The sequence below is a fragment of the Asterias rubens genome, chromosome 7, assembly GCF_902459465.1.
Source record: "Asterias rubens chromosome 7, eAstRub1.3, whole genome shotgun sequence".
Classification (NCBI taxonomy): Eukaryota; Metazoa; Echinodermata; class Asteroidea; order Forcipulatida; family Asteriidae; genus Asterias; species Asterias rubens.
In genome coordinates, this window is record NC_047068.1 from 1,607,823 (window position 1) to 1,618,946 (window position 11,124).

The following is an 11,124-nucleotide window of genomic DNA, read 5'->3' on the forward strand; positions in this document are numbered from 1 at the left end:
ACAAAAAGCATCCATCCTTAAAGACACTGGACACTATTGGTAATTGTCAAAGACCAGTCTTCACAGTTGGTGTATCTCAACATATGCAAAAAATAACAAACCTGTGAAAATTTGAGCTCAATTGGTTGTCGAAGTTGCGAGATATTATGAAAGAAAAAAAAACACCCTTGTCGCATCATGGCCACACGAAGTTGTGTGCTTTCAGATGCTTGATTTCGAGACCTCAAATCCTAAATCTGAGGTCTCGAAATCAAATTCGTGGAAAATTAATTTTTTCTCAAAAACTACCACTTCAGAGGGAGCCGTTTCTCACAATGTTTTATACTATCGACCTTTCCCCATTACTCGTCACCAAGAAAGGTTTTATGCTAATAATTATTTTGGGTAGTTACCTATAGTGTCCACTGCCTTTAAAACCAAAATATCCACTTTTCTGCGCTTAAGAGATAAACGTGAAGCTGAAATCCACTCATCAGCACATGAATGACGACATGCATTAAACAAATAGATCCGTGGAGGGATATGTGATCCGGATGAAATCATACAGCTCAGGCCATCAATAACTTACGGAAGCTTATTGCCGCCACATGAATGATAAACATCTTGTCAGTACGTGCACGATAAGTTTGGACATATAATGTACGTACATATACGTTAACATGTACGTAATGATGTTTCGTGTTCGTACATGATAAGTTATTGTGTTTATGTACATGATAAGTCCAAACTGATCGTGTGCATGATAACGTATTATGAACAAGTTTGATTAGTTTAAACTTGTCGTGTACGTACATATACATCAAAACTTATTGTGTACGTACACAATAAGTCAAAACTTATAATGTACGTATGTAAAACGTTAACATGTACGTAAGGATTTATCTGTATTAAGTACATGATAAGTTACTGTGTATATGTACATGATGAGTTCGAAAGCATCGTGTAAGTACATGTTAACGTATCATGTCCATACAACATCAAACATGATCGTGTACGTACACAATACATAACATCCTAACTCGTTCGTACTTACATGTACATACGCGATAAGTTATCGGGTAGGTACCCGACAGGTTATCGTGTACGTACATCATAAGATGAAGTGTTATGGGTAGTCAAGTCTGACTTCGTAAAAAGGTCTGATATCGACCTTGCCACGTTTAGTTGATTAGATTGAATTGTGATAACGAAGGACTCTTGTTATTTCAAAGAGCGTGTGGAGAGTTGTTTGTACAGATTCGGTAAAGGTAGAAGCTAGACAATAATGTCAATGGGTAACGGAGAGACTATGAGTGGTACGAGCAAGTTTCATTCTCAATATAAACATTTAAAGACACTGGACTCTATTGGTAATTGTAAAAGACCAGTCTTCTTACTTGGTGTATCTCAACATATGCATAAAATAACAATGTGAAATTTGAGCTCATTTGGTCGTCAAAGTAGCGAGATAATAATGAAAGAAAAAATACCCTTGTCACACGAAGTTAAGTGCTTTCAGATGCTTGATTTCGAGACCTCAAGTTCTAAATCTGAGGCCTCGAAATCGAATTCGCAGAAAATTACTTCTTTCTCGAAAACTATGTCTTTTCAGAGGGAGCCGTTTCTCACAATGTTTTATACTATCAACCCTTCCTTATTACTCGTCACCAAGTAAGGTTTTATGCTAATAATTATTGTAAGTGATTACCCATAGTGTCCACTGCCTTTAAAGAATATAAAGTATGTAAGAGAGCATAAACCAAGGCCCACGTTTATTTTTATACATAACCACGAGGTATGTGAGAACGTGATAGCATCTTACCGAATCTCACTGAATGTTCATGAGCTAAATCGATGGAATGAATTAACTCTCTACCATGACTGGTCTTAAATAACCAGCGACCATCATAATTCGTCAAGTGCCATCGACTCATCTTCTGCCAGCATGGAGTTTAAAGGCACTGGATACTATTTGTGACAGGGGCGACATTGTCAGGGGGCGACTTTGTAAAGTCTTGGGGGCGAGCCGGTCAGGGGGCGACTCATTTGTTTGCATGGGTGACTTTGTTGGGGCGAGCTTACTAGGGGCGAGATTACCACATCCCTTTGTGGTTAATCAAAATAACTGTTAGCATAAACACTTACTTGGTAAAGAGAAATGGAGAGATGTTGATAGTATAAAACATTGTGAGCACGGCTCCTTTGAAGTGATAGAGGTAGATCTCACTCAACTCCAGCTGAAGCCTTTTATTATAATGCATCTGAAAGCACACAAAGTAATGCAACATGGGTGTTTTTTTCTTTCAATATTCTCTTGCCAATTTTCACAGGTTTGTATTCTAGGCATATGTTGAGATACACCAATTGAGAAAATTGGTCTTTGACAATTACCAAACGTGTTCATTGCCTTTAATTAGTGCGGAGGTTTTTTTCAGGTAGCTGAGCCACGACAAATGCTGACTGGGGCGCGGAGACATTGTTAAGTCACTCTGGTATAATGTTTTAGGAAAAGGTATGAAAAGGACCGGACATCATTATTAACTTAACACTATATAAGGGAGAAGGAGTACCAATAATCAATACCCATAACGACTTATTGAGCAAGTTCCATAAAGTTTTACACTGTGTGGTCATGTTCATTTATTTCCTGCATTGTAGATAGTCCTTTACGTAAAAAACTTCCTTGTTTGGTCTGTTGTTCTATTGAGATTGTCTTGAGGGGTCCATTGTAATGTTGTTATCAGGACCCCACAATAGCCCTCCCGTCAGCACACCCACTCAAACCCCCACCCACTCCACCGACATTTAAAAAAAAAAAAATCAGAAATCAAAAACAAAAATCGGTGATAAACAGTTCTTATAATTGGTTAGACCACGCTAACATTATAATGTGCTTTTTCTATGGGATGAGCCCACGGGTATACGAATTACGCAGTAACTAATATCGCAAGCTGGTGGTAATTTTGCAATAACAGAAGTATCAAAATGTATTTGTTCTTCAAAAATTAGTCCGCATTCAATGTTGGCTTCAGAAGCAAACTTGTTATTCAAAACGTTATAGAGATCTCAAAATAGTTGTATTTGAAGTATAAGTTATTGTACATGAAAAGTCTCTCGAAATATACTTTTTGCTCTTCAAATGCGAGTCCTTATCCAATGTTCTCGGGCCCGGGTTGGCCACAGACGCAAAATTATTGTTATTCAAAATGTTTTGGAGATCTCAAAATAATTGCATTCGAAGTATGAGTTATTGTAGTGGAAAGTCTAGGTTTCGTGGGAAAGAATCACCTTCGTCGCTATCTGCCGTTCGGCCTTCCAAGGCAAAACCTCCCAACTCGATTATGTGTTCTTTTCATACTAAGATTATTTCCTGATATATTGACGGTGTTTTTTTAATAACTTTTTTCACAAAAACTTAGTCGATTTCAAGAACCGATAGAATTAATCCTATCTCGAGTAAGGACGAGTGTGCGGCACCTAAATGTAGCCCGAGCCCTAAATGTAGCCTGACCTAAATGTAGGTAAGTGTTTGGGGCTACATTTGGGTCCAGGCTACATTTAGGAACATGTTTGGGGCTACATTTAGGTCCGGACTACATTTAGGTACATGTTTGGGGCTACATTTAGGTCCGGGCTACATCTAGGTACATGTTTGGGGCTACATTTAGGGCTCGGGCTACATTTAAATGCCGCACAGACGAGTAACTTGTCCTAATTGAGGATGGGTTCAATGCGTCCTAACGTCTATGGATACGGAACTGAACTCGTCATATTTATACGTCCTAAGATTAGCTCTAAGCTCGGATGAGTTCGGTGAAATCGATGGCTGAAACTTCAACAGGTAAGTTATATTACATACATCTTCATTCACGGTGAGTAGGGACTCATGAAATGGTCCAACATAAAAATGTAGCAAACACAAGGTATCAAAACCTAATATCAAAATTATTTATGACATTCTGTTTTGTCAGAAACTTGACAACTAATGGCCCTGAAACTTCTACAGAGAGATTATATTACATGCATATTTTAGTCACAGTGAGAAGGTATTCACGTAATGGCCAACAAACTATAAAAATGTAGCAAACACAAGGTTATCAAACCCTAAATTTAAGAATTGTTTATGACATTCTGTTATATTACATAGATCTTTATTCCCAAAGAGTATAGGGATTCATGTATACAGTATACAGTGCTAACACACATCGGTGTATGGGTAAAAACCAAAATTAAGATTCATGTAATGGTCAACAAACTATAAAATTGTATCAAACAAAAGTTATCACACCCTTTAATTACATTTATTATGACATTCTGTTTTGTCAATAATTGGTAAACCTGGGTTATGTTCGTTTACAACGGATTACAGAAAAAAAGTACGAATAGATTACCGAGGCATTGTTAATTCCATGTTCCAAACATTATTCTCTCATAACTATTATAAATATTGAAATATTGAAATAGTCTACCTTGCTGCTCTTTTAGTAAGAGTCACTGGCTATCTTCATATAGATCTATCTACACCCACGCTGTGTAAATAATGGATGCATGGAACAATCACAGCGGTGTGCTTTGTGAAGAAGAAGGGACAGGTGTGATTCAACGCACGATCAATTGTGAAAAATCGACAAATTGGAATTGCAGATGTATAAATAAGTTGGTATAACTGAAGGGTTCGGTGCTCTGCAGATTGTGAGATAGCTTCCAAGGCCGTTGAAAATGAAAAAAAACTAATGCTCATGTTTGTCAGAATGTCTGTTTCAGGTACGCTTAGATCAAGATAAAGTGTAGAACTATCTATGCTATAGCAGAAATGATACTAACGGTTTTGTTACCGAACTCTATTTGAACCGAGATAAGGTGCTATATTGGTAATGTTGACGAGTCGATGAATCTGCTAGTCTTACTTCATTTTGGGCCATGTTCAAGCTGTGCAAGTGCTGTCTAGACTGTTTTACTTAATGTAAAAAGGTGCGGTAGTATGGGTGCTAAAACTGGCTACTGGTTGCGTGGTGTCTCTTTAATCAAGTTTAAGGCACAATCGCCGGCCTGGATCGGTGTTGAAAAGTTTGAGGGTAACTTTGCGTACAGTACATTATATTGTACAGAATAGCTATGGTATAATGAAACCAGAGTGGGATGTTTTTACACGAGTCACCCCGGGGAAGGAGGGTGCCCCAACCTCCCGGGGTTTATATAGACCAATATTGTATGAGAACTGAGCATCCATTCGTATTCTCATGTACAAGTCGCTACATAGGCCTACAACATGTTATGGTGACATACATTTTGGTTCAGATAGAAATATTGCATAATTAAAATAAATATCATCCAATAATTTTGCTGTGTAGGCCTATATAGCCAACGTACACCACCGTATTTACACATAGACTGACTTGTACATTCCTTGGAAATTTCTGGCAGGCTAAATACGACACTAACAATATAAGGAAAGTTCCTTCTTCTTCGTAGATATCACGTAATATCAGGACATGTTTAAACAACGGTTTTGAGATGTGCCCATTAGTGACTCTTATCGAAAGTGGATTACAATCGTACGCTGCAATCTCAATGAAAACGTCCTCGTCGCGCCCCTTTAAGCGGAATAATAACATCAGGAGACCGTTTAATGTCTCCTCTATGCCCCGTGTCTTCATTTCACTCCAATTCAGCATAATAGCTTTGCGATTTGATCTAATTCTCAGAATAATTGAATAGCCATCTCAATGGTATTAATGGCGCTACTACTGAACCATAGCAGTTACCACAATACCTAGCTATTCTGGTGCGTATAGTTCAAGTTTGATTTGATCTCAAACCTAGCGGGTAGGATGCTTCTGTAAGAATGTCTACCAAACCTTGATGTAATCAGAGTTTTCTTGATTTTAATTTTGTCTTCGTAAGCGCAGCCATTTCCCCTCCAAATCGAAAACGAAATTGCTTGGGGTGAAGTCGATTCTTAGTAATAAGGAAATTAATTTGTGTCTGCTATAATATTTAAGTTGGGAAAAGGAATCTTGCTCTACCAGCAGGAATCCTAGTTGATGATACCCATGTCTTACATCCTTACGGACTGGTAATGAAAGCATTTAGAGTGGACTGTGGTAATCCCGTTTCAGCCTTATAGGTGGCAACGTGCTTCTTGACGCAGTTGATTTGGGTCGACAGCCCAAATCAGCTTAGTGTACTCTCTAAATGCAAAATAGTGAAAAAGCACTATGAGGGACAACTCTTTTTGAAGTGGTCTTTCACTTTTTTAGATTGAAGTTTGCATCTTTTTTGAGTGATTTTTCACTCTGTCATGGGGGTAAATCCCCTCTAAAAGAATGAATAATCACAACTCTTTTTTAAAGAGCCATTTGAGGGACCACTCGAAATGTAAAGAGTGATGTTTTCACTCTTTTTGTAGTACATTTAGAGAGTAGCCATCACCATGACCTAGTTGTCTATGTGATGTTAGGCGGTACGACACGAAACACAATGTCCACAGATTTACATTAAACTAACACGGTTTGAAGATAATGATGTTGAAAGCTTACCTTAAAATAGTACTTGCTGAGGTGCTATAGCTTTCAAGAAATTACTAAAACAATGTCATGAAAACAATTTCCGTCGCAGGAAATTGATTTAGCATGTAGGCCTACAACGTATTTACCAGTACCGGTATTTACGCGAGTCTCCTGAAAACATCGCTCTGTGTGTTTCATCTTTTTTTTTCTCAAAAACTTGACGACTTATGAAGCTGAAACTTGTACAGGTAAATTAAATTACAAAAATCTTCATTCACAGTGAGTAAGGATTCATGTCATGGCCACAAACTACAAAAAGGTATCGATAGCCGACACTTTCGGAACAGAAAAAAAAAATCACAGATTTACAAATAACCTACAGGGTTTACAGAAGGTAATGGTGAAAGACTTCTCTTGAAATACTATTCCATGAAATGCTTTACTTTTTGAGAAAACATTAAAACAATATCAATTTTCGATATCGAGGTTTACGGATTTATTTTAAACACATGTCACGACACGGCGAAACGTGCGGAAACAAGGGTGGGTTTTCCCGTTATTTTCTCCCGACACCGATGACCGTGGGCCTTTGGACAATACTGTTTACCGAAACTGTCCGATGGCTTTAAAGGGAAAACTACAAATATCCATTGGTCTCTTCCTAGTTATCTGCCATGTTTGTGCAATTATTCTTATCGGTCAACATTGTTTCGATACTTGACCTCTAGGCCCGATGGGGAGATGACATGGATTTCCTTTTTTGTTTCAACTTCAAAGTTGCAGCTGGAAGCCAGGAAAAAGCCATCGAAATTTGAAGTGGTTGAGAGTGTCAATTCCCCCCCCCCCAAAAAAAATTTTTAAAATAATTTAAACTGCAAAACAAGGAAGGCAGTGGTAGCACTTAAAGACAACTAGTTAGGCCAACGTGAAAAAAAAAGGAAAACCATAAATGAGCTTTCGTAGCAACAACTACTTCATCAGATGCAAAGAGGGGACAAGCCAAGTACATGTTTTAGTATACATACGACTTTATACGAAAGAAAGTGATTCCAATGACAAAATGTAGAGTCAGTGACTAAATAGCTTCTACTTCTTGGAGTATTTTTTAAAACTCTATAAACTGTCAATGGCTCCGACCAGCAAAGTGTTATTCTCAGGGAGAATTGTCTGTATTTGATAGATGTTAAATTTGCATCGGGGATAAAAAATATTAATTTGGTTTTTACCCATACACCGATGTGTGTTAGCACTGTATACTCAGTACTTTCCCGAGTCCTGTGAAAAAATATCACAGGCATGTTACTCGGGTGGGATTCGAACCCACGACCCTTATATCGTTGCGGTACCCGCTGCCAAAACATAGGATTCGAACTGCCTCTAGCTGCCGGGCAACCTCGGTAGTCTAGTTGGTAAGACACTGCTCTGGAATTGCAAGGGTTGTGGGTTCGAATCCCACCTGAGTAACATGCCTGTGATATTGTTTTCACAGGACTCGGGAAAGTACTGAGTATACAGTGCTAACACACATCAGTGTATGGGTAAAAAACAAATTAATAACTGTATGTGGAATACACAATCTGAGAAACGTTACAGATTGAACAATACATGGCTGGTTACTGGGTTTTTGCATGCTAAAATAATTTTCATCTCACTGAGACGAAGAGTGTTTTGTGACTTGTTTTGCTCATTACTCAGGGGCTGCAGCGCCTCGGTAAGTGGTATTCCGGGGAGGCTTTCTACTGTCATTGTCTTCGGGCCATGTAGGTTTGGTGTGAATCTGTGGACATTTGGAAAAAGTACCCGTATCCTTTAAGGGCCTTAGTTTTATTGTGGTATGTTTTATACGGTAGTTCTTGTGTATATCGTTTGTGTGGTTGCTTTTTACTTGCCATTCTTTGACTTAATTTTTACTGCAATTTTAGAGATGTATAGTAAATGTGTACTTTTTATGAGCTAGGTCTGGGAGGGCACATCTTTTTTATGACAGTTTGTTTTTACTTTTGCCCTTCCCTGGACGGCCTGTGCTGGTTTTATTGTTTTGTTTTGTCCGAAGAATTAAAATAAAATAAATAAAAAATAAAATAAAATAAACTGAATCCCTTTCTCTAAACCCACATCAATTCCCTAGAAGGGATTTTTTCCTCAAAATGTAATAAATTACTGGCATAATATTGGTCTTTTGAAAACATATGAATGCATGTAGGCATACGCGGTGTATACGCTATAACAAACAATTCAGATTATAATTCAAACACAATTTGTTTTAGACTGAAGTAAGAAGAATATCAACCCTGACATAATCAGCAGATGCAGTGCTTATTACCAAGTAAGCCTTTATGGTTGTATGGTATACCCCCCCCCCCCTTTAAATCAACCCTGTTACTGTTTTATTGTTAATTTACATTTTTTTGTCAGCATGAAACGGTCGTCAACAAGAAATAAGCTGGCTTAAATAAATGCATTACCGATTTCCTGCCAGTTGATTCTTGACGAGAGTCTAATCTCATTTGCCACTGTCCTTGAGTCGAATATAAAGTACAATCAAATTATTCCCAGTAAATATTGAGAGTAAATTCAGATGACGTTTAAAGACGACTAATAAGTTTATTTAAGATTTTAATGTCACGGCCATGAACAAATAAACATCGTTATCGTTATTGACCCACGGCTGTTTGCCGATGTATGTTGACTATAATAGAGAGGGAACATGGTTGTAAGGTTATACGAGGAAACTCGATTTCGTTTACACAAACTGAAGTTTGAAGAACATTTTCGGTAATATTTAAACTAAGTATCCCACAATAGATATCAAGTACCAATTCATCAATCCTCTGATTTATTATTATCACAACAACTTGAAAACAAGTGAACCAAAGGCCTAAAAGAACAAAAGTTGCATAAAAATACTACAAAAATAAAAAATAAGAAAAAAATCAAACACAAGAGCCGATGCATATAGTGACTAATTGAGCACCTTCACCTATGACCTGGGAGAGTCATATTAATTGATATCCTAAACTGGGCCTTTCCACATATCAAAAAGGAGATCAGGTCTTCGATTGTTTGGAGGGTCACTAAAACACATAGACAAAAAACAAAAGACCTTAATAAACACATATGTATATGTAATTTGCTTTTATAATTGTTGTGGTTGAGTGTAAATGTTGGTGCTAGCCCATCCAATTATGCTGTATCTATTGGGTTTCGTTAAAGATGAAAGCTGTCTTTGTGATTACCGATTCAAGTATATTAGAGTAACTGTGCTGATGGGCTATTTCCACTTGTGTTATATTAACAGGGAAGTGGTGGGGAAATAGAACAACCAAAAAATAACCCGTTTGGGTCGGTAGTGAACGAGGGTTTCGAAATATTGGATTTTTTTTCAGATCCTTTGGTCCTAAACAAATATTTAGATTAATGTTTTTTGGCACTTCTCGGGGAGATTATTTGAAAGATCCTTATGGACCGCTCTAAGAAAAGAAAAAACGAATTGAGGAAAAAAGGAGCAAGTGGGACACACGAAGTCTGATGTGGGGGCGATCATAGGGCAATGACCTCACAGAAGTGTTGCCTTGATAGTCAGTTTGGTTTGATTGGGGCTCAACGTCAATCATGTGTACTCTTTCCTGAATTTTGGCCGCTTTCATTAATAGGAGTGCTATGTTGCGGACAGCGACCGTCCTCACTCTGTTCTGTGAGGCTGAGTGGGAGGTATTAGGGGGTCGACTCCATAAGGCATAACCGTTATAAAAACCTTAAAGGCAAAGTTAATCTTTGGGTTTTGAAAACTTTCGAGCGTTTTCATCCTATATAGGTGTTTAGATGTTTACAATAAAACTAACATGTGAAAGTTATCCCAACATATGCATAACATAACCAAACTGTGAAAATTTGGACTCAACTGGTCATCGAATTTGCAATAGAACAATGACAGAAAAACAACCTTGTTACACAATATTGTGTGCTTTCAGATGCCTAATCAAACTCTTCAGGCCTGAGGTCTTTAATATTAATAGAGTGAGAAATTACCTCTTTCTCAAAAACTATGGTACATCAGAGAGAGCAGTTTCCCACAATGTGTTATCAACAGCTCTCCATTGCTCGTTACCAAGTAAGTTTTTATACTATAACAATTACTTTGAGCTGCTACCAATAGTGTCCAGTGCCTTTAATATTGACAGCTTTAAAATGTATGTTCAGAAAAATGATACATGTACTAGAAACCACTCTTTAGTTTGAATATCAAAAAAATGCTACTATTATAAAAGAAGCGATATGAGAGGAAATGAAATCCAAGTGGGACATCGGAAGAAATGGATTTTGAGACTATCTTTTGAAGATCTCGATACTCGTGGATCTTATTCCACGTCTGGTCCTATGAGATTCAATCGGTGAAGAGGGGTAAAAAGCAAAAGGAAATAAATAGATTTGATTAAGGTGACACTCACCCATTCATACTTCTTTGAATTATTGCTCCTCTATTTGGGTTAACAGCACTAAAGTGGTCTGTCTGCTCAAACCCACACAGTTTCCACAACAGCCGGCACTGAAACTTTATCCACACATGTTGATGAAATCTAATTACTGTTCATATTGAATGAAACTAATTTAATGTGAACGAAAAAGCGAACCAAAT

At 37.6% G+C, this 11,124-nt stretch overlaps 1 non-coding gene across 1 annotated transcript; it reads left to right on the top strand.

Moving 5' to 3' along the window:
• Window positions 1-7,879: 7,879 nt before the first annotated feature.
• On the top strand, window positions 7,880-7,952 carry Trnas-gga. The gene has a single exon. It is a non-coding gene; the product is annotated as a tRNA-Ser (tRNA).
• Window positions 7,953-11,124: the final 3,172 nt, after the last annotated feature.